Raw genomic sequence first — 21,753 nt, forward strand, 5'->3', positions numbered from 1 at the left:
TGGAGCGGGCGCTCAGGAGTGCTCCACGCCGGGAGGACTACGGTGACCCCGCTGGGGGGAACAGCGGGGGCGGGCGGCGCAGACCACAGGGGACGTTTGCGCCGGCGAGGGTGCCGAAGACAGATGTCCCAGGGTGCCGTGTTGGACCCTGGGGACATAGTAGGACCCTCGCTGGGGCGTGCTGCCCTTCGGGGTTGTGCCGTTCGACCCACGTGTCCTCGCTAGCGGTGGGGCACTGTGGCGGCCGGGCTGGAGCCCGGCGGGGCGCCCAGGAGGAGGTGAGGAGGGCTTGTGCCTCCTCCAGACCGCGAGGGGGCGTCCGTCCTGGTTCTGTTGGGGGCCACGGGTTGAGGCATAGAAGCCCTTCCCTGTAGGGGCCCGTGGTCACCGCCAGGCGGCGCCCGATGCGGTTTATCCCGTGCGGTTGCCGGTTGGGGCTGGAGCCCGGCGGGACGCTTGGAGGACCGGAGGAGGGCGAGTGCCTCCTCCAGGCGGAGTGGGGCGTCCGTCCTGGTTAGGCAGGGGCCTCGGGTACAGGGCTTTGAAGCCCAGCCCTGTAGGGACCCGTGGCCACCGCCAGGCGGCGCCCCGGTGCCTAATTATCCCGGGAGCCCGGCACTTCCGCCACACCAGGAAGTGCCGGGGGGAAGACTTTGTGTGGCACCGGAGAGCTGCCAGGAAGACAGCCGACACTTCCGCCACGCTTAGCGTGGCTAGAGGCGGAAGCACCTGGGGCTCATCCGGGCATTATTTAAGGGCGCCTCCCTCCAGTGATGGGTGGAAGTCGGTGGAAGTGGACTGAGCAAGACGAAGGACTGGAGGCGCCAGGAAGGCACAAGAGACTGTGGGCCTGGACTTGGGGAATCGGTGCGAGAAGGCACTGGGGTGCACGTGAGCACAATTGTAAATAATATAGTGTAAATAAAAGTGTGTTGGGTGAAACAATGTTGTCCGTCTGTCTGGGCGGGGCCAGCGTTCACAATATATATATATATATATATATATATATATATATGTATATGTATATATATATATATATATATATATATATATCCATCCATCCATCCATTTTCTAACCCGCTGAATCCGAATACAGGGTCACGGGGTCTGCGGAGCCAATCCCAGCCAACACAGGGCACAAGGCAGGAACCAATCCTGGGCAGGGTGCCAACCCACCGCAGGACACACACAAACACACCCACACACCAAGCACATACTAGGGCCAATGTAGAATCGCCAATCCACCTAACCTGCATGTCTTTGGATTGTGGGAGGAAACCGGAGTGCCCGGAGGAAACCCACGCAACACGGGAGAACATGCAAACTCCACGCGGGAGGACCCGGAGCGAACCGGGTCTCCTAACTGCGAGGCAGCAGCGCTACCACTGCGCCACCGTGCCGCCTCTATATCTATATATATAAAGAGGCTGACTCGCATAAATAAGTAGAGCCGAATAATGCAGTCAAGGAGCTTTTGAATTCAGCTGAGTGAAAAAAGACGGCTGTCCGATTAACTGCGATTTTAGTTCCCTCTCTTTTCTCTTTCTCAGATCGCTTTTTGGAAGGAGTCAGTTTCGTAGTTTTTATGAACAGTTCGAAAGTGCCTTTCCACATTTTCCTTCTTTGGAATAGCAATGATAGATTGACAGATCAGACAAACGCACTTCGATTGTGACATTGTGAGAGAAAAAAAATCCTCCTCCAATTACACATAAAGGCCATACCCTCCCTAAACAATTTTTTTAAAATCCCTTCTTTAGTCGATATAAATTGGAAGGCTAACTAGATCACAGCTGGAGTTTTGCATTAGCTTGTGCGTTTGATAGTGCGTGCAGGATGACCAGTGTGTTAGAAGAAAAGAGATCTCAGACTGGCCGCCCTGTATGTCAATCAAGTGGCAAATGCCACAGGGAGGATATAAGACAGACTAACGTTTTAAAAAAATTTTTTTTTGAATGCAACGCGATCTACCTGCACTACCTTTGCGATCTATTGGTCGATTGCAATTGACACATTGGGCACCCCGAACTACTGTAGATACATGTACTTATATGACGGCATGAACTGCTTGTTAAGATAAGGTTAGTCTTTTATTGGTGTCAACATACTGCAGTAGTTTTATTAAAAAAAAGTGTTGGTTGTTCTTAAACTGTTTAAAGAGAAAATATTTTGTTAGTTGTGGGAATTACAACTCAAAGACACATGATATCCAATATGGTGTTCCACAAGGCTCTATCCTGGGTCCGCTGTTATTCTCAATCTACATGCTTCCGTTAGGTCAGATTATCTCAGGGCACAACGTGAGCTACCACAGCTATGCTGATGACACACAGCTGTACTTATCAATAGCACCTGATGACCCCGATTCTATTGATTCACTAACACAATGTCTGACTAGTATCTCAGAATGGATGAATAGTAATTTTCTCAAGTTAAATAAAGAAAAACTGAAATTTTAGTGATCAGCAATAATGGATACAATGAGGCTATTAGAAATAAACTGGATACATTAGGATTAAAAGTCGAGACGGAGGTAAAAAGCTTAGGGGTGATTGTTGACTGTAATCTGAATTTTAAATCACATATTAATCAGATCATTAGGACAGCATTTTTTCACTTAAGAAACATAAGTAAAGTTAGACCTTTTTTATCACTGAAAGATGCTGAGAAATTAGTTCACGCGTTTGTTTTCAGTCGACTAGATTACTGTAACGCACTCCTCTCAGGACTACCCAAAAAAGATATAAATCGTTTGCAACTAGTGCAGAATGCAGCTGCTAGAATCCTAACTAGGAAAAGAAAATCAGAACACATTACTCCAGTTTTGATGTCACTACACTGGTTACCTGTGTCATTCAGAATTGACTTTAAAATTCTGCTTATGGTTTATAAAGCCTTAAATAATCTAAGCCCCATCTTATATATCGGAATGTCTGACACATTATATTCCAAATCGTAACCTCAGATCCTCAAATGAGTGTCTCCTTAGAATTCCAAGAACAAAACTTAAAAGAAGTGGTGAGGCGGCCTTCTGCTGTTATGCACCTAAAATCTGGAATAGCCTGCCAATAGGAATTCACCAGGCTGATACAGTAGAGCACTTTAAAACACTGCTGAAAACACATTACTTTAACATGGCCTTTTTATAACTTCATTTTAATCGTAATTTAACTTAATCCTGATACTCTGTATGTTCAATTCATCATAACAACTATTCATGGTGGCTCTAAAATCGGTACTGACCCCTACTCTCTTTTCTGTTTCTTTTTCCGGTTTCGTTGTGGTGGTGGCCTGCGCCACCTCCACCTACTCAAAGCTTCATGATGCTCCAACAATGATGGACGGATTAAAAGGAAGAAGTCTACGTGACCATCATCATCATCAAGCCCTTCCGTGAGAACCCTAAATCCAAAGAGGACTGTTTCATTTATGTTAGGTAGAATGCCCAGAGGGGACTGGGCGGTCTCATGGTCTGGAATCCCTACAGATTTTATTTTTCTCCAGCCGTCTGGAGTTTTTGTTTTTCTGTCCCCTGGCCATTGAACCTTACTCTTATTCGATGTTAATGTTGATTTATTTTTTATAATTATGTCTTTCATTTTTCTATTCTTTAATATGTAAAGCACTTTGAGCTACTGTTCGTATGAAAATGTGCTATATAAATAAATGTTGTTGTTGTTGTTGTTTACATGTGAGATGCCCGTGCACTGCGTCATCCCGGGAAGCCCAGGATTACTGGGAATGACATGTGGGATTCCCAAATTCCCGGGAATGGATAAACCCGTCCAGGGATGGATTTCCTAATGGCAAGTTATCAAATAGAAAATCAATTTGGAATTGTTTAACAAAAAGTAAGCACTAAAGTGTAAAACAAACTTTCACACTTATCACAAACAGGTTCTTACTGTTTTCTAATTAAGAGCCTTATACATAAAGATGGAAAGAGGACAACCATATCTAATTTACACACACGCACATATTGTTGTGATGTGAAATTGTGTATATAAGTTGATACAAATTTTGTATGTCTTTATTTGTAACTTAATATTAGTGTTTCATTGGTGAGAAACCCCCTTTAACACTAGAATTACCAGAGCCTACAAAAAAACTCGTAGATCTGTCCCACCATAAATCGCTTCTTAAAATCGTTCACACTCTCCGCCAGCGTCTTTTGTCATCTAAATGTGCTGATAAAATCAGGCTGCAAGCAGCCGGCTATTCCATCCCCCCACCGACTTAGAATGTGCACAAACTTCTCTCAGCTCATGCCTTGATTGATTTTCTGGGAGTGAAGTGGAGTTTTAGAGTGGAAATAATAGATCGTTATTTGGAACACATGCATTTCATGTGTGTTCCAATTCTACAGTAATCTGTGTAAACACATTTTTAAAACAGAAACGTTTTTCATATTCTAGTAGTAAATGACAAAATGTAGACATAAACTATATAATGTATGAAGCCTGAAGTCCAAATATCAAATAAAGACGTGCTTTAGATCTGCAGTGTATCACGACACATTCTCATACCAATACTAGCGAAATGAAGTGTCTGCATGCACTTTTTGTGGCATTACACGTGTATTTTTTGAGCATGTCCGTGCCAAATAAATAACATTCGAGCTATAGAGCGCCTTTATGTGAAAAATTGGATCACATAAAGATGCGCTACAGCTCAAATGTTATTCATTTGGAGACGCGCTATAGCTCGAATGTAATTTATTGGAGACGCGCTATAGCTCGAATGTAATTTATTGGAGACGCGCTATAGCTCGAATGTAATTTATTTGGAGACGCACTATAGCTTGAATGTTATTTCTTTGGCTCGGACATGCTCAAAAAATATGTGTAATGCCATGAAAAGTGCATGCAGACCCTTAATTTTGCTACCATTGGTAAGAGAATGTATCTTGATACACTGCAGATCTAGCGTCAGAGCAAGAATGCACATCGCACTTTTGCCATCGCTGTACTTTGTATATGTATATGGGAAGCTCTGTATTTTACACGTGCCTTTACACTGTAGGAAGTGAGTAAATCAATAAAGGTAAATAAAGAACTGAAGCTTGTTGATGCTGCATCATCTTTTCTTTTCCCATCGCCTTTTCCTGGAAGAAGCGTTGTACACACTTCTCTCTGTGCTGTGGTTTCTATTACACACCTGAAAGAAAGAGACAATATATGTGAAAACATCATTGCACAAATGCAATATTATTTGAAAACGAACAGCGTCAGATTGGGTTTGAATTTATGCTGGCGCTATTACTTAGAGTCAGATCAGGAGCTTATTCAGTGCGCGAAAGAACATGCAGGTGGCCAGTGGCTGTGTACTACATACAACATGCTGGCGGTGATCAACGCACATGTTAAAAAAAGCTTACATTGCAGGTCAGGTCACCGCCACTGCTGGCGTGCGAATAAAAAGATCACAGGCAGCATTTGCTCAGGAATACGCCGTCCTACTCATGGCCCTGGAAATAGAAGTGTCAGTGAGCCAAATTTACAGTCTGTGCAAAAAGAAGCCTCATCAACTAATATTGCATTGTTTAATTCGTAATCTCTTAATAGCAAAGCATTGGTGCTGTCAGAATTCATCACTGACACCAAACTTGATATGCTGTGCTTAACGGAGACTTGGCAAAAACCAAATGAATTTACGATATTGTATTCATTACAATACCGAATGAGAAGTCAAGCAGAGTGATGCCTTTCATTGGCTAACTGAGCAGATTACAATATGTCAGCTTTTGAGGAAATTCGGGCCCCTTCTTTGTCCATTACATCTTCCTCCATTACATCTCGCCTGACGAAGGGGCCCGAGTTGCCTCAAAAGCTGCCATATTGTAATCTTTTTAGTTAGCCAATGAAAGGCGTCACTTTGCTCGACTTCTCACTCGATAATGTAATGAATATCTTAGAACTCAGACGCACTATAATGTGAGTGGATTGGAGGAAGCAGTGAATTCCACATCAATGAGGTGTCAGTCTCCAGAAAGTGCAGATAAACACGTAATAAGTTTTTATGATCTGAGGATCACATGCTTAATACGAATACAAAACTGAGCGTCTGAAATCCTGCGCAGACATGTAAGTTATAGGAATTTCTACGCCATTGTCACATGCATGTCCAGTAGGTCTATGCTGTGTCCCACCGAGTCCATTGAAAGAGGCCTTTAGGCCATTGTGCGGCTACAGTGGTGGACTAGTCAGAAACTGAAGGCATTTTACACACGTCATCTGGGTCCAGTGACCTGATAAAGTCTGGTAGGTAAAAATGGACTACATCTTCTTCAGGTCTCAAGTCAGCTTTGCATGCGGTGAGATGGTGTAAAACACGACCTACTGTATAGCTGGCATCACCTTCCAATACAAATAAGAAGTGAGGTCTGTGTCTAGCCGGGACCGACTGCCGAATAAATATTTTCAAATACATTGGCTTAGTGACAAGTTCATTTTGTGCAACTATAAGCAGCAGACTTCATAAACTGGATGTAGACGTAAGAATATACATGCCACGTGCTGAAAAAAATGAACTAGGTCCTGTGTTTCAGGTACTCTGACCGCCATAACATCTTCCAAAGCCTGCCATAGTAGGCTACGCTCCGCTCTTGTTACGTGCAACAAAAAATCATCTAACAATATTCCAGAGTTTACAGGGGATAAATTAAACACAACGGAAATCAGGGGCTGACCAGCAAAACCTGAGGTACACAAAGAATGAGCTAACACACACACACACATATATATATATATAGAGAGAGATTACGGCAGGAGCTTTAGAGAACTGTTTCATAAGAAGGCAGGAAAAGGGCATCCTCCTCTACTTTAAAGTGTTCAATGAAAGCCTGACTGCAGATCGAAGAGAAAAACTCCTTTGTTAATCGTCCAAAGTCATTGCCAAACTTTACACGTAAGCGTTTGTTCAGAATGGCACTTGTGCTAGAGACTGCTTGGATAGCCTCTACGATTGTTTCTCTCCTCCTGCTGATGCAAAGTTCATCTTCAGAGAAAGCCCTCTGATCACTTCTCACCTCGTGCCAGCTATTCTTTGAAGACTGGCTGGGAAGTAGAAAGTGATGAGAAGATTCAGCACAGCATGGCAGAGCACAGACACTTTCAAGGTTTGGATTTAGAAACCAACTCAAGAGGAAGGTCATCGGTTGAGGCTGAATTGAAGCCAAAACTCAGATTTATCATCTAGTAATATGCTGAAGGTGCGGTTACTGTAAAAGTGTAAAAATGAGAAGGCAGCCACCGTTTATGTGAGAGCACTTGATCCAGTTTCCCCAAAAAGAAAATCACCTACTCAGGTCCCAGAATACATTCTTAGGATTTGCTGTAATGTTTTGGCTCTGCTGTCATTTACCAGTGCATGAGCTAAAATGTTTGGAGTGAAAGAGTATGACCTGCCTGAAGACATAACCAACTTGTTATGTGATCGCATATAAATCAAGACATGAACTGACAATGCAGACCACACTATTAATTCTTCTTTTTAATAACCTCAGCTCTGAAGTAAAACTCATCCAAACTGCACTCTACACCCCCACAGCAGCATTTTATGTGCTTTTAAATTTATGAGTTAAAACAGAAGGAAGCGGCTGAGAGAATTGTGACACGCACCATTGGAGTTATGGAATTTACTGACGCCTAAGGAGATAACAACTGAAGGCAGAAAGTAAATTCCAAAATGAAGTGCAAAGCTTTATTGCTTTAATAAAAAATGCTTTGATAAATCCTTGCATTTATACATTTTCATTCCAGATCAATAAGGCATTAAATGCTGCGATGAATATGGGTGTCATAATTGTGCCAGAATTTCTGAGCCTACAGCTATTCAAGGTTGCTTTATTTAGTGAAGTTTAGACAAGAAAACATGACATCTGACAAGGCAGGCTGAGTAAGGCAGATTTACACAAAATGGTTACAGGACACACATGACACCTTCACGATTTTCTTCCTTATTGAAAAGTTGTCTGGCACAAAGATGAAAGGAATTTCACGAGCGATTTGTGCGTTTTTTTGAAAGTGACGATCCTTCCTGATTTATTGAAGTTCACTTCTACATGTAATGGAAGTCTGTTATCAGTTGACATGATTTCCCGTTTCTTTAGCGTTGTCCTCTGACACTCACTGGCCAGGCCATCTACGCCAGCGGCAATAACTTTAACTGCATGCTTAGTAATCTGCTGGAGCTTTTTAAATTTTGGTTTGTCAGACCACTAAACCAGGCAATGAACCTGAAAGTGATAACAGACGGGATCAGACTGTGACAAAAGGACAACATGAGGTCTTGTCTACTTTAAACAGTTTGAGTTTGTGTTTCTATTCCACTTAAGATTGTTATCTACGTTAGTTCCCAAGTATTTATATTCTCTCGCTGTTTCTCACCTGAAGAAGGGGCCTGAGTTGCCTTGAAAGCTTTCATATTGTAATCTTTTTTTAGTTAGCCAATAAGAGGTGTCATTTTACTTGACTTGACACTACAATCATAATGGCTAACACGGTACAACCCCCTCGTACTACGCCCTCCCCTGAACAACAATGGGTGAACATGCAGATGTCGGCCTCTTGAAATCAAGTAACATTGTTTCTTTGGTCTTTTTGCCATTCAGCGCCAGTTTACCATCCAGTCTACTTGATTTAAACATGGCGTTCATGCCCCCCAGATATGCCTTCTATGAGCCTGGTGTCATCTGCATACTTGGTAATGGAGCCGTGCTCATTGTTCTGTCGCGGGTCACTTGTGCACACACTAAACAGTAATGGTGAGAAGACACACCACTGCGGACTTCCTGCGTTTCAATGAATGACTTTAGAAAAAGTGTTCTTAGTAGTAGGGTGTTGTAGCGCGTTAGCCATTATGGCTGCCATGACAAGTCCAGCAGAATGACATCTTTCACTTTCTAATGAAAAAGATTACAATATGCAAGCTTTCAAGGCAGCTCAGGATGTCTTGCCTGAAGAAGGGGCCTGCACTGCCTCAACAGCTTGCATATTGTAACTTTCTTCAATAGCCACCATAAAAAGCCTCACACTGTTCCCAGTCCATCTGAACTGGTGTGGTGCTGAGGTGTCACCTGTTGCATGGCTGCACGCGGGTCCTAATCTGGGATCTGGAGTTGGTTTGTCATGTGGTGGGTACAGCCATGCTCTGTGTCAGCGCCCGCTCCTAACCTCTCTCTCTCAATTAAGAGGAGCCATTCTGCTTGACCTCTCATTGAAAAGCCCCTTGTACTTTGACTGTCCGTGAGCGATTTCAAAGAAAGTCCTGAATCCATAATGTGACAAATGGGTTTACACTCCTACTGTTCAGTGTCCCAGTCAGTACACGAGGCTGGATGGTATTGAACGCTGAAGAAAAATCTGATCGAGAAAGGTGGAGATCTGATGTACGATAATAAGCTGAGCATCTTCATCACGTCTGTGTGCACGGTAAGCAAAGTGGTGGTTACTTGGAAAGACTTTAAAATGTTTGTCATCAAATGTTCAGAGCATTTCATTGGAACGGAGGTGAGTGGCACTGGTCTGTAGTCATTCAGACAGCTTGGCCTGGAAACCTTAGAAACTGGCGTCATGATTAAATGTCTCCACAGCTATTAAAAAGCCAAACTGGAGAGAGCTGCTTCAAGCAGGATAATAAGAGCCGAGCCGAGATGCCGCCTGGCCCCACCGCCCTGTTTGGTTTAACCTGCCACAAGCTCTTCTCCGCCTCAGTTAAACTGAACCCCATCACAGCACAGTTCCTGGTGGGTGTTCTCCCAGGACAGAGGGCTTTGTTGTAAACTCTCAAGCCTGTCTTTTCCCTAAAGGTCAGCTTTTAAATTTTCCTTTATCAGAAAGAAAATGGAAGGATTAAAACATACAACTTGTTTTTGGTGGAACGCCAAAAGGTTTTAACTTGAACTGACTCAGCTGTGGAATGGCCAATAGGGGAGGCCGCTTGATGGCCGAGGGGACTCTGAACAAATCGTAATCGTATTATGGGATATTATCTACGGTTAAGTTCTGCTCTGTACGTGTAATGTTACTATTGTAGAGTCGGATTGCCTTGAGGATGACTTGACTTCTGTTCAGTGCATTGTATTGTATTTATCCCACTTTTCTTGACATCCACTGCATGCCCAACGTACCTGGAAGGGGTCGCTCTCTGAATTAACTTTCCCAAGATTCTTCCTTAAAAAAAAACTTTTTAGGGAAAAAAATGGGAGTTTTTCTTTGTCTTCTTAGAGGATCAAGGCTGGGGGGCTATCAATAAACCGGGCCTGTTAAAACCCATTGCAGCCCCCCTTGTGTAAATTGTACTGTATTTAAAATAAAGAATTGTTTTGCATTTTCATCTGCACTCCAAGAATAACTTCTTTGAAAATGGAGGTTTTTTCCACAACAGCAGCAGGTGTGAGGATGCAGACACACAAGCATCTCTTCTTTAGTCAGTATGTGCTCAGCTTAATGTCAAAGCTCGTCTCTAATAACATGCATTTCACGTTTCATATTACCTTTGACGTTCCCATTACTTTCACAGGGTCCATTTCTTGACGTCTCCAGTCGTGCCAGGTGATGGTCTTTATTGACTTTTCGTGATGCTAAAATAAAACCAACATTAAGAACGTGTCAGAGGGTGTGAGCAAACACAAAAGTCACCAAATACACTCACCTAAGGGATTATTAGGAACACCTGTTCAATTTCTCATTAATGCAATTATTCTAATCAACCAATCACATGGCAGTTGCTTCAATGCATTTAGGGCTGTGGTCCTGGTCAAGACAATCTCCTGAACTCCAAACTGAATGTCAGAATGGCAAAGAAAGGTGATTTAAGCAATTTGGAGCGTGGCATGGTTGTTGGTGCCAGACGGGCCGATCTGAGTATTTCACAATCTGCTCAGTTACTGGGATTTTCACGCACAACCATTTCTAGGGTTTACAAAGAATGGTGTGAAAAGGGAAAAAACATCCAGTATGCGGCAGTTCTGTGGGCGAAAATGCCTCGTTGATGCCAGAGGTCAGAGGAGAATGAATGGGCCGACTGATTCAAGCTGATAGAAGAGCAACTTTGACTGAAATAACCACTCGTTACAACCGAGGTATGCAGCAAAGCATTTGTGAAGCCACAACACGCATAACCTTGAGGCGGATGGGCTACAACAGCAGAAGACCCCACCGGGTACCACTCATCTCCACTACAAATAGGAAAAAGAGGCTACAATTTGCACGAGCTCACCAAAATTGGACAGTTGAAGACTGGAAAAATGTTGTCTGGTCTGATGAGTCTCGATTTCTGTTGAGACATTCAAATGGTAGAGTAAACAGAATGAGAACATGGATCCATCATGCCTTGTTACCACTGTGCAGGCTGGTGGTGGTGGTGTAATGGTGTGGGGGATGTTTTCTTGGCACACTTTAGGCCCCTTAGTGCCAATTGGGCATCGTTTAAATGCCATAGTTTCTGACCATGTCCATCCCTTCATGACCGCCATGTACCCATCCTCTGATGGCTACTTCCAGCAGGATAATGCACCATGTCACAAAGCTCGAATCATTTCAAATTGGTTTCTTGAACATGACAATGAGTTCACTGTACTAAAATGGCCCCCACAGTCACCAGATCTCAACCCAATAGAGCATCTTTGGGATGTGGTGGAACGGGAGCTTCGTGCCCTGGATGTGCATCCCACAAATCTCCATCAACTGCAAGATGCTATCCTATCAATATGGGCCAACATTTGTAAAGAATGCTTTCAGCACCTTGTTGAATCAATGCCACGTAGAATTAAGGCAGTTCTGAAGGCGAAAGGGGGTCAAACACCGTATTAGTATGGTGGTCCTAATAATCCTTTAGGTGAGTGTAACTCTGCCCACCAGCAAAGCAGTGCTGACATGAAGAAACAGGAAAATGTGTGAGTGATAATAGACAGAACTTGACGTCAGGAGGCTAATAGTTATTTAAAAGGCTCCCCTTACGATTAGATTCAAAATGTTTTCTGTTCCAAATAACCTGCAAGAAAAGAAACAAACAAACAAACAAACAGTACTAACTGACGAAGGCCAGCACTTTCCAAACTTTATGTTAGCTAAGGACAAGCCAGGAAATGCATGTGTAATATTTCTGTGGACCAAACAAGTCAGAAAACTTGGATATGAATAATAAAACCATTGTAACTTATGAGTGACAGGTACCGCAGCATCCTGTTGGCCCGATTGTAACGAGTGATGACGTTTTAAAGAAGGTGCAGCACTGCGAGTTTTAAACAATTTAATGGACTTGCGAGCTGCACAGAATGTCATTGTCAGACAAAGAATATAAAAAAAAGAGAAAATCCTTCCATTTCTTTTGCAGATTGGTGCCTAATGGTGCAGCTTCAGAGCCCAGGTCAATAGTTCATCATCATCATCATCATCAGCCAATGTGAAGCTGACAGTAAGCCCGACGCCTGTGGTAATTCATTTGTGTTTTATACTGTAGATATGCGTCCTCAACTTGATGCTTTATTAATATGTTTTAGTTAAAGCATTTCACGCCGCACTGTTTTTCTGCTTTCTACTTTTAACGTGTTACCCTACTGCTCTTGAGATTGTGCTACCGAGTTCAGCACGGCATGTTCAGTTCATCAACTCGTATTCAGTGATTTCTGAAACATTAAGACAGATTATTACAGTCGGGAGAGAAAATAATACGATCGCCCAAAGATTTACACCTGGAAATTCATCTCGTGGACACTTGTACCCATGACTTTTGAAAGTGTGTGCAAAGCTAATAAAGTGCAGGCTGATGAACGCCAATGGACATGCGCAGACTAGAAAATGCTTAACAATAACCCAGTTAAGGATTTACATGGCCAGTGACATCCTAAGCGGTCATGAGGGAGAGTTGAGGTGTAAGAGGTCAGTAAGATAAGACGGGGCAAACAAAGTTTTAAACTCAATCCTGTAGTGAACAGGAAGCCAGTGAAGAGACGCTAAGACTGCTGTGATGCGATTCTCTTCTTGTGTGCGGTTAGGTGCTTGGCTGTGAAATTCTGGATTAGCTGAAGATGAGCAAGTGATGACCGATTAACTCCAGTGTGTAGGTCACAGTGAGCCGCAATAATCGGGTTACTCACAGAGAAATCTACCTCTGTTAAACGGGTTTCCAGAGGCCAGTAATGCTGCATCTCTACATAATATTTCTGTAAATAACCGGGTTATGAAGGCTCATGCAAATGCACCCTGTATCTGTTCTGATGATGTCATTTGACACGTCTGGCAGTGGTCAAAGTGCGGGTTCACAAGATCATACATACAGTGGTGTGAAAAACTATTTGCCCCCTTCCTGATTTCTTATTCTTTTGCATGTTTGTCACACAAAATGTTTCTGATCATCAAACACATTTAACCATTAGTCAAATATAACACAAGTAAACACAAAATGCAGTTTTTAAATGATGGTTTTTATTATTTAGGAGAAAAAATCCAAACCTACATGGCCCTGTGTGAAAAAGTAATTGCCCCCTTGTTAAAAAATAACCTAACTGTGGTGTATCACACCTGAGTTCAATTTCCTGATTACTGCCACACCTGTTTCAATCAAGAAATCACTTCAATAGGAGCTGCCTGACACAGAGAAGTAGACCAAAAGCACCTCAAAAGCTAGACATCATGCCAAGATCCAAATGAGAACAGAAGTAATTGAGATCTATCAGTCTGGTAAAGGATATAAAGCCATTTCTAAAGCTTTGGGACTCCAGCGAACCACAGTGAGAGCCATTATCCACAAATGGTAAAAACATGGAACAGTGGTGAACCTTCCCAGGAGTGGCCGGCTGACCAAAATTACCCCAAGAGCAGCAGAGACGACTCATCCGAGAGGTCACAAAGACCCCAGGACAACGTCTAAAGAACTGCAGGCCTCACTTGCCTCAATTAAGGTCAGTGTTCACGACTCCACCATAAGAAAGAGACTGGGCACAAACGGCCTGAATGGCAGATTTCCAAGACGCAAACTACTGTTAAGCAAAAAGAACATTAGGGCTCGTCTCAATTTTGCTAAGAAACATCTCAATGATTGCCAAGACTTTTAGGAAAATACCTTGTGGACTGATGAGACAAAAGTTGAACTTTTTGGAAGGCAAATGTCCCGTTACATCTGGCGAAAAGGAACACAGCATTTCAGAAAAAGAACATCATACCAACAGTAAAATATGGTGGTGGTAGTGTGATGGTCTGGGGTTGTTTTGCTGCTTCAGGACCTGGAAGGCTTGCTGTGATAGATGGAACCATGAATTCTACTGTCTACCAAAAATCCTGAAGGAGAATGTCCGGCCATCTGTTCGTCAACCCAAGCTGAAGCGATCTTGGTGCTGCAACAGGACAATGACCCAAAACACAGCAGCAAATCCACCTCTGAATGGCTGAAGAAAAACAAAATGAAGACTTTGGAGTGGCCTAGTCAAAGTCCTGACCTGAATCCAATTGAGATGCTATGACCTGCATGACCTTAAAAAGGCGCTTCATGCTAGAAAACCCTCAAATAAAGCTGAATTACCACAATTCTGCAAAGATGAGTGGGCCAAAATTCCTCCAGAGCGCTGTAAAAGACTCATTGCAAGTTATCGCAAACGCTTGATTGCAGTTATTGCTGCTAAGGGTGGCCCAACCAGTTATTAGGTTCAGGGGCAATTACTTTTTCACACAGGGCCATGTAGGTTTGGATTTTTTCTCCCTAAATAATAAAACCATCATTTAAAAACTGCATTTTGTGTTTACTTGTGTTATATTTGACTAATGGTTAAATGTGTTTGATGATCAGAAACATTTTGTGTGACAAACATGCAAAAGAATAAGAAATCAGGAAGGGGGCAAATAGTTTTTCACACCACTGTACATCCACATAGCAATTATTCCTACTTCCTTTACACTTAATAAAAACCCACCTTTCACAACGTCACTGTAATGAACTGGCCGGTGGATGTCCAGGCTAAACGAGGACTTCTCATGGAAACACCGCGTGCTGACCGACTTTGGTGCTCTGTGGTCTGTGCTACCGATACGTGCAGAACCCTCAGCCACGAACTCTCCACTCTTTTGTGTGTTTTCTAATCTGCTTTTTCTGTTCTTTGCATTGTCTTCCCCCCACTGCTGCATGCGAACAATAAAGTACGGTGGTCTGCTGCTCCACTATACAATAATTACCTTATTCAACCCTCTCAGACATACTCAGTATTTAAAGCACTTGGTATTAACACACTTTGACCACTCTATATAGATAACATGTTTGCATCTTATGAACAAATATGCTTCAAACTCAACTTTCCAGCAAAACCATCCATCCATCCATTTTCTAACCCGCTGAATCCGAATACAGGGTCACGGGGGCCTGCTGGAGCCAATCCCAGCCAACACAGGGCACAAGGCAGGAACCAATCCTGGGCAGGGTGCCAACCCACCGCAGGACACACACAAACACACCAAGCACACACTAGGGCCAATGTAGAATCGCCAATCCACCTAACCGGCATGTCTTTGGATTGTGGGCGGAAACCGGAGCGCTCGGAGGAAAACCACGCAGACACGGGAGAACATGCAAACTCCACGCAGGGAGGACCCGGGAAGCGAACGCGGGTCTCCTAACTGCGAGGCAGCAGCGCTACCACTGCACCACCGTGCCGCCCTCCAGCAAAACCTTTTGTCTAAATTAGCTTTAATACTCGGATGATTCTGATCATACTCTACAACAGGGAGGTCAGACTAGTTGATCTTAATTAGTTGGTCTTAATTCGTGACCAGTTTTTGCTGTTAATGAACTTCTTTTCCTTTAGTTTTAATTAACTTGACTCAGGCCCCTTAGTGGTTAGCAACCAAACAATAATGAGATACAAAACGTGCCGCCACGTGCCCAGCTCACCTGTGCCCATCACACAAGATCTGAAAATAAAGAAATGTGAACATCTCAGTACGGTTGATCTGTCAGGTCGGTGTTCCTGCTAAAAACAGAAAATCAACAGTTTTGCAAATGTCTGCTGTGGCTCAATGAGAGCAGCAACAGGCCGTGGAATTAAACAATGGGTTTAATTAACAGCAAGAATTAGCTTCTCATTAAGAAACTGGTTGGAGGTTGAAGACCCAGTTTAGCTGGTCATCTGTTGGCTTGTTTCACATCTCATTTCTGTTTGGCTGTCATTTCATGAAGAAAAGAATTCATAGGACTGAATCCTTAGAAACAGGGCTGCTAAAATAAAGGGAAAAGAAATTAATTAGCAGTGAAAACCGGTCACCAATTAGGATGAGGGTCAGAATGAAAACTGCAGCCACTGTGGCCCTCCAGGCCTGGAGTTTGACACTCCTGAAGAAGAATACTCCCAGTTCAAGCATTAGCTGAAGAGTAATAAATGGTGCAGATGGACAAGCTTTTTCTCCTGCCTGATTATTGATTTGACTTGTTAGAGGGTTAAGTTCCTTTCCTTAATTTTTCTTCTTTTGGCTACTCCTGTTAGGGATCACCACAGTGGAATTACAGTCCTCATCATCTTGTTAATGTTACACCCATCACCTGCATGTTCTCTCTCACCACATCCATAAACCTTCTCTTAGTCCTTCCTCTGCTCCTCTTCCCTGGCAGCTCTATCCTTAGCATCCTTTACTCCATAAAGTATATCCAGCATCTCTCCTCTGCACATGTCCAAACCAACACAATCTCTCCTCTCTGACTTTGTCTCCTAACCATCCCACCTAAGCTGACCCTCTAATGTCCTCATTTCTAATCCTGTCCATCCTCGTCACACCCAATGCAAATCTTAGCATCTTTAACTCTGCCACCTCCAGCTCTGTCTTTTGTGCCACCGTCTCCAGCCCATATAACATAGCTGGTCTCACTACCGTCCTGTAGACCTTCCCTGTCACTCCTGCTGATACCCGTCTGTCACAAATCACTCCTGACACTCTTCTCGAGCCACTCCACCCTGCCTTTTCTTATTAAGATGTTGATTTCTACCTTGCAGTATTTTGGGCTGTTTTGTTACGGGAAATGGTTCCAGGGATATGAACATAAGTAGGCAAAGAATCAGAGAGAAGAGGTCCAATACTTCTATTTTGTTTACTTAATCAATTATAACATTTAAATACATATGAATGGGTTATAGAAATAAAGAGACAAACTTATACTTACAATAACATACATACATACAGTAACATACATCAAAAGACCCAGAGCCATCATCCCAGACCAGTAGACTGAGGGGGCCCGCTTGTCAGTCTTGTCAAAGGATCAACCCTTTTAGCCTTTCATTTACCGGGCGGTGCGCGCTGTCCCCACGGTTGAGCCTCCAAAGAAACTGAGGGCAGAACCTTCCCTTATATACTAATTGAGCGTCCTTGCCCAAAGCGCTTACGTGTAAGCAGTGTATACAGAAGTGATTAGTTTCAGCACACACACCTTCCACGGACGCGTGTTGTTTTGCACTTGGTCCTGATGATGACGACACCTGGTACCAGGAGGCACACAAAAATAAGAATTGCGTAGTGAAGCCCCTTGAAGTGAAAAACAAGTCAGCATGACCCTCTGGCCATATTCCCAGTACTTTTCCTTCTTGAAGCTGGTTTTGCACTGAGCGACCAACGCCCATCTGCTCTCTTGATCCCCCTCTCTTTAGAAAAATCCTTCCATTACATTCGCCCTCGCTCAGCGCAAACCCAGCGCTTGCCCTTCTTGTTTCTGATTGTAATTTTTCGTAAAGCACAAAATACATAACAGTTAAATATAGTCATTAAAGCAATAATAATAAACAATTGTCCATAATAAATGCTTTTTCTTCGCTTGGAGAAATATTTTTCCAGTGAAATTACAATTTTTCTTCAACCCAGGTACTTTTGCACGTAGAGGGTCACCTCCTGGGGAGCGTTACTAGCACTTCACCCAAGGAGTTTCTTCTGATTTGGTATTTCATCATCCACATTGTCATTAAGAAAAGAATAAAATCTTTAACTGAAGGTGTCCATGGTTCAAGAAATTGGGTGCACACCTGTTTGACAGCAACTCTAGTAATAACTAATTAGGAAACTAGTAATAAGCAACAACGTACTATTAAGAGAGTAATTTCTGCTTCACTAACATGAACCCCCATGATACCCAGGTTCAAATAAAGTTAATACTAATTAATATTATTGGTGATGATACAGATGGCATAAATATTTATCTTAAATAACTCAAAAGTTCTCAGTTTTAGGTTGCCACCGCTGTGCACAATGATAATCGGAGATAAAGTCCTTACACACCTCACCATGCTCACATCTTAATACACTCATTCATAAAATTGCCCAAATATACACCCAGCTGTGGTCTCAACCTTGAGCCACCTTTATCACATTAATTCAGCCATCTTGTGGACAGTAGGTGTCAATCCTCCCTTCGGAAGATGTCAGCACTACTTCCAAAATGCAAATCACTGGGTCATTTTTGAGGTCACATTTATTTCAATTTCAATTTCAAGGGTTGTACCCAAGCTTATTCATATCTTCAGAGATCTTCAAACTTCATTTGGGCTTTTAAATTCACGGACCTCACACTCTGTATGTATAGACACTCCATCTCCTATGGGCCAAATTATTACTTCATTTCACTGATTTCCATAACATATACTCATCAAGCCATGATGTTAATCATTTGACCTGTATCACCATCAACATGCTAGCCTAAACTGTTTTATCCTCTTCTAAAAGCTATAGATGTCCTGACCTATAGTATGTGTCCCTTATCCCCAAAATACTAGTCATGTGTGTCATCCCATATGCTTACTATTATTCTTTTCAATTAATTAAATGTAAAGTTCTACATTATTTGCTATAACACTACAATCAATAACCTAGAATATCTAAACTGGACTGACCCTGACTAGTAATAGTGCATTGTCCCTTCAATGACAATCACTTAACAATCTCTAATAGATCCCTTATGTTAGATTAGATTCAATTCTGATTAACTTTACAAATAACCAAATCATTGGTCCTTAAAGGTGACTTATTATCTCATACAAAATATCAGAAGGCATATCAAAACATTTATCTAAAAATACAAATTATATAGTATTCCCATTAATACAAACATTCATTAAATACATATTATTTAGGAATCCCTATATTCTGCTTTGTCTACAAATAATTAGCTTTCCTTCTATATCTTTCACAGTTCAAATACTTTTAACCCAAAAGATGTTGCCATTTGTCAAACAAGTGGACAGTCAAAGCAGGCTCCAGCAAGAACATTGAGCCCTGCAGAGTAAAAGTGTGACAGATTTTCTTCTCTAATAAGGACCAAAGCAGGTGTTGGGGTCCAACATCCCAAGCAAAAAGGACCCAAGTAGGCAGATGTCATCTATGATTCGAATCCACGATGATCTTTTGGGCTCAAACATCACCAGCATAGTTGAGCTCTTGGCAGCAGGTATCCATGATGTCTGGAACTGGAATCAAGTGCTTGTCCAGTAGTCAGCTGATCGATGGCCTGATTCATGACTTGATTCCCTCTTTGGTATGGCTGGGTTCTCCTTGGAGTCAGATAATTAGTTTATCTGCAGACCTTTATCACAGCCCAATCTCTGGTTCAACTTCAAATGCTGTCATCTACGATGCACTAGGAAAAAACAGCTTTCACCTGCAGACGTAAAGACTTAAAAACGCTCATTTAAATAGTCAGCATATTAATTCTTCATCGGTAGCTACTTATGGATCCAAAAAACAATATGTCATAAGATGTCAGATCTGTTTCGTTGGGGGTACCCCTATTAAAAATATTGCTAGCAGTGAAACAAACGGTCAGTTCAATCCAGTCTGTGCTTGTCTGAGTCAATTTGTCTTTAAACAGTCAGAGTAAAAGTTTAGATTGATAAGCACAAAGTTCAAGTCCTCCTTTATAGCTGTTTCCAGTTTGGCTGCAGTTGTAATTTCCACTCAATTAAAAAAAAAAACATGTCCCAAGTCATTATTAAAATAAAGTCAATCAATGTATTACAAAAGGAAAAGTACTCAATAATAAATCATTACAAAAATTGGTCCCAATAATATTGACATAATATTCAAATTATCTGCATTTGTTCCAAGATTTAAACTGGTTTCAAAATGTAAAATTTAAACAAAATTAAACATAACATATCAAGCAGAGTCAAGAAAGAAATCCACAATCTAGACGGGTAAATTCTTAATCTTTTCCTTGGTGACATTAAATAACAAAAGAGTTAGGCTCCACACTTCTTCCCCCATGTATCTAATCACAAACCATTGTTCAGTTATGCAAAGTCCTAAAAACATTTTTCTTTTTACACAAGGTGTTCATTTTTAAAGTTTCTATACATGTATAAAAGTGAGCCTTCCATTAGTTTTGTTGTGATCCCAGTATTCCACTGTATTTCACACAAACATGTCAATATTACACACAAAGGAAATGAGGAAAGAAATCAATATATCAAAATGCCCTATAATGCAAAATGTGTCTTTATTTATTTACTATAAAGCCCTCTAAGAAATTTGCACATTTCTACCCATATTTAGAATGAAGAACCCACTTGTTTATCAGGTAAACTAAGAAAATACTTCAAATCTACTTCAATTATATACACTGATTTTCTTTTCCCCATAACCTTCTGTCAAAGACAGTTGATCTTGCACATTCTTTCATTGTTATCTTCCAGATGTTTTATTACACGTCTTTCAGAATGTTGACTCCAAAGAGCAGTCTGTTTTCCTCTTAGTTAACCCTCCTTATTCCCTTTCTTTCACTTACAGTTTGGCATTGGCTGTTTTTATACTGCCACATGCCATTCTTCATACCATTGTCGATTTGACCATCACCAAACAAATGCACACCATATTGTCACTTACACTTACCTTCATTACCACATACAAGTAACCCTCACATTATAGCAGCTTTCCTTGTGCTCTGCCTCCAATATACAGTAAATTTTGTTTTCTAAGCAGCACTAATCAACATAGGCTTTGAAAGGAGTATTACCAATAACCTGCTTCATTTTGGTAAAAGAATGTCTCCTTCAATCGAAATTTACTCATTTTAATTAAAATCCTCCCTTTTATCAGAGTCTGGCCAGTACTCAAATAAAAGGGTGCTCATATAATATGCTTAATCTGGAGACCTTTCTACACCACCTGTTCAAATCTTTTTTTTTAATTTAGAATTAAGAGCTCTTTTAATTTCAACATTTACATTCACAATAATACCAATTATTTAATTCTTGCAAACAACACATATTTTTACACATTCTTTTAAGCACACTGAAACCTATTTAACATACACACACATAGGGATCCCTCTAATACACTATGTAACATAAAACCAATGATTGTTTTAACACATTCAACTTTACCTCAGTTTTGTCACTTATTATCACTTATTATTTATTTTAACCCATATTTACTCAGAGCTCTGGAAGTTTATATGCACACGGCAGCTTCAGCAAATCATAGTTGAACTACATTACCCAGAAGTCTCCATGTTTTTGCTTTCTTACTCCCAAACACACGTACGCACCCACAGAACAAATAACAGGTACGCTCACACATTTTTAGCACAAACATATTTACACACACACAGAGAACAATTAATGCTCAGGCATACACATAGTATACAGGCACACACATTGAATAAGTTCAGCACAGACATATTCATATACACAAACATTAGCGAGCGCCAGGTACCTTTGATGTTAAATACAGTGCACTTTTTCTTTTTCGCGCATTATATTCTTCTCAACGCTTGTTATTCTTTTTGGTGCTA

This window comes from Polypterus senegalus, chromosome 2 (assembly GCF_016835505.1).
Source record: "Polypterus senegalus isolate Bchr_013 chromosome 2, ASM1683550v1, whole genome shotgun sequence".
Classification (NCBI taxonomy): domain Eukaryota; kingdom Metazoa; phylum Chordata; class Cladistia; order Polypteriformes; family Polypteridae; genus Polypterus; species Polypterus senegalus.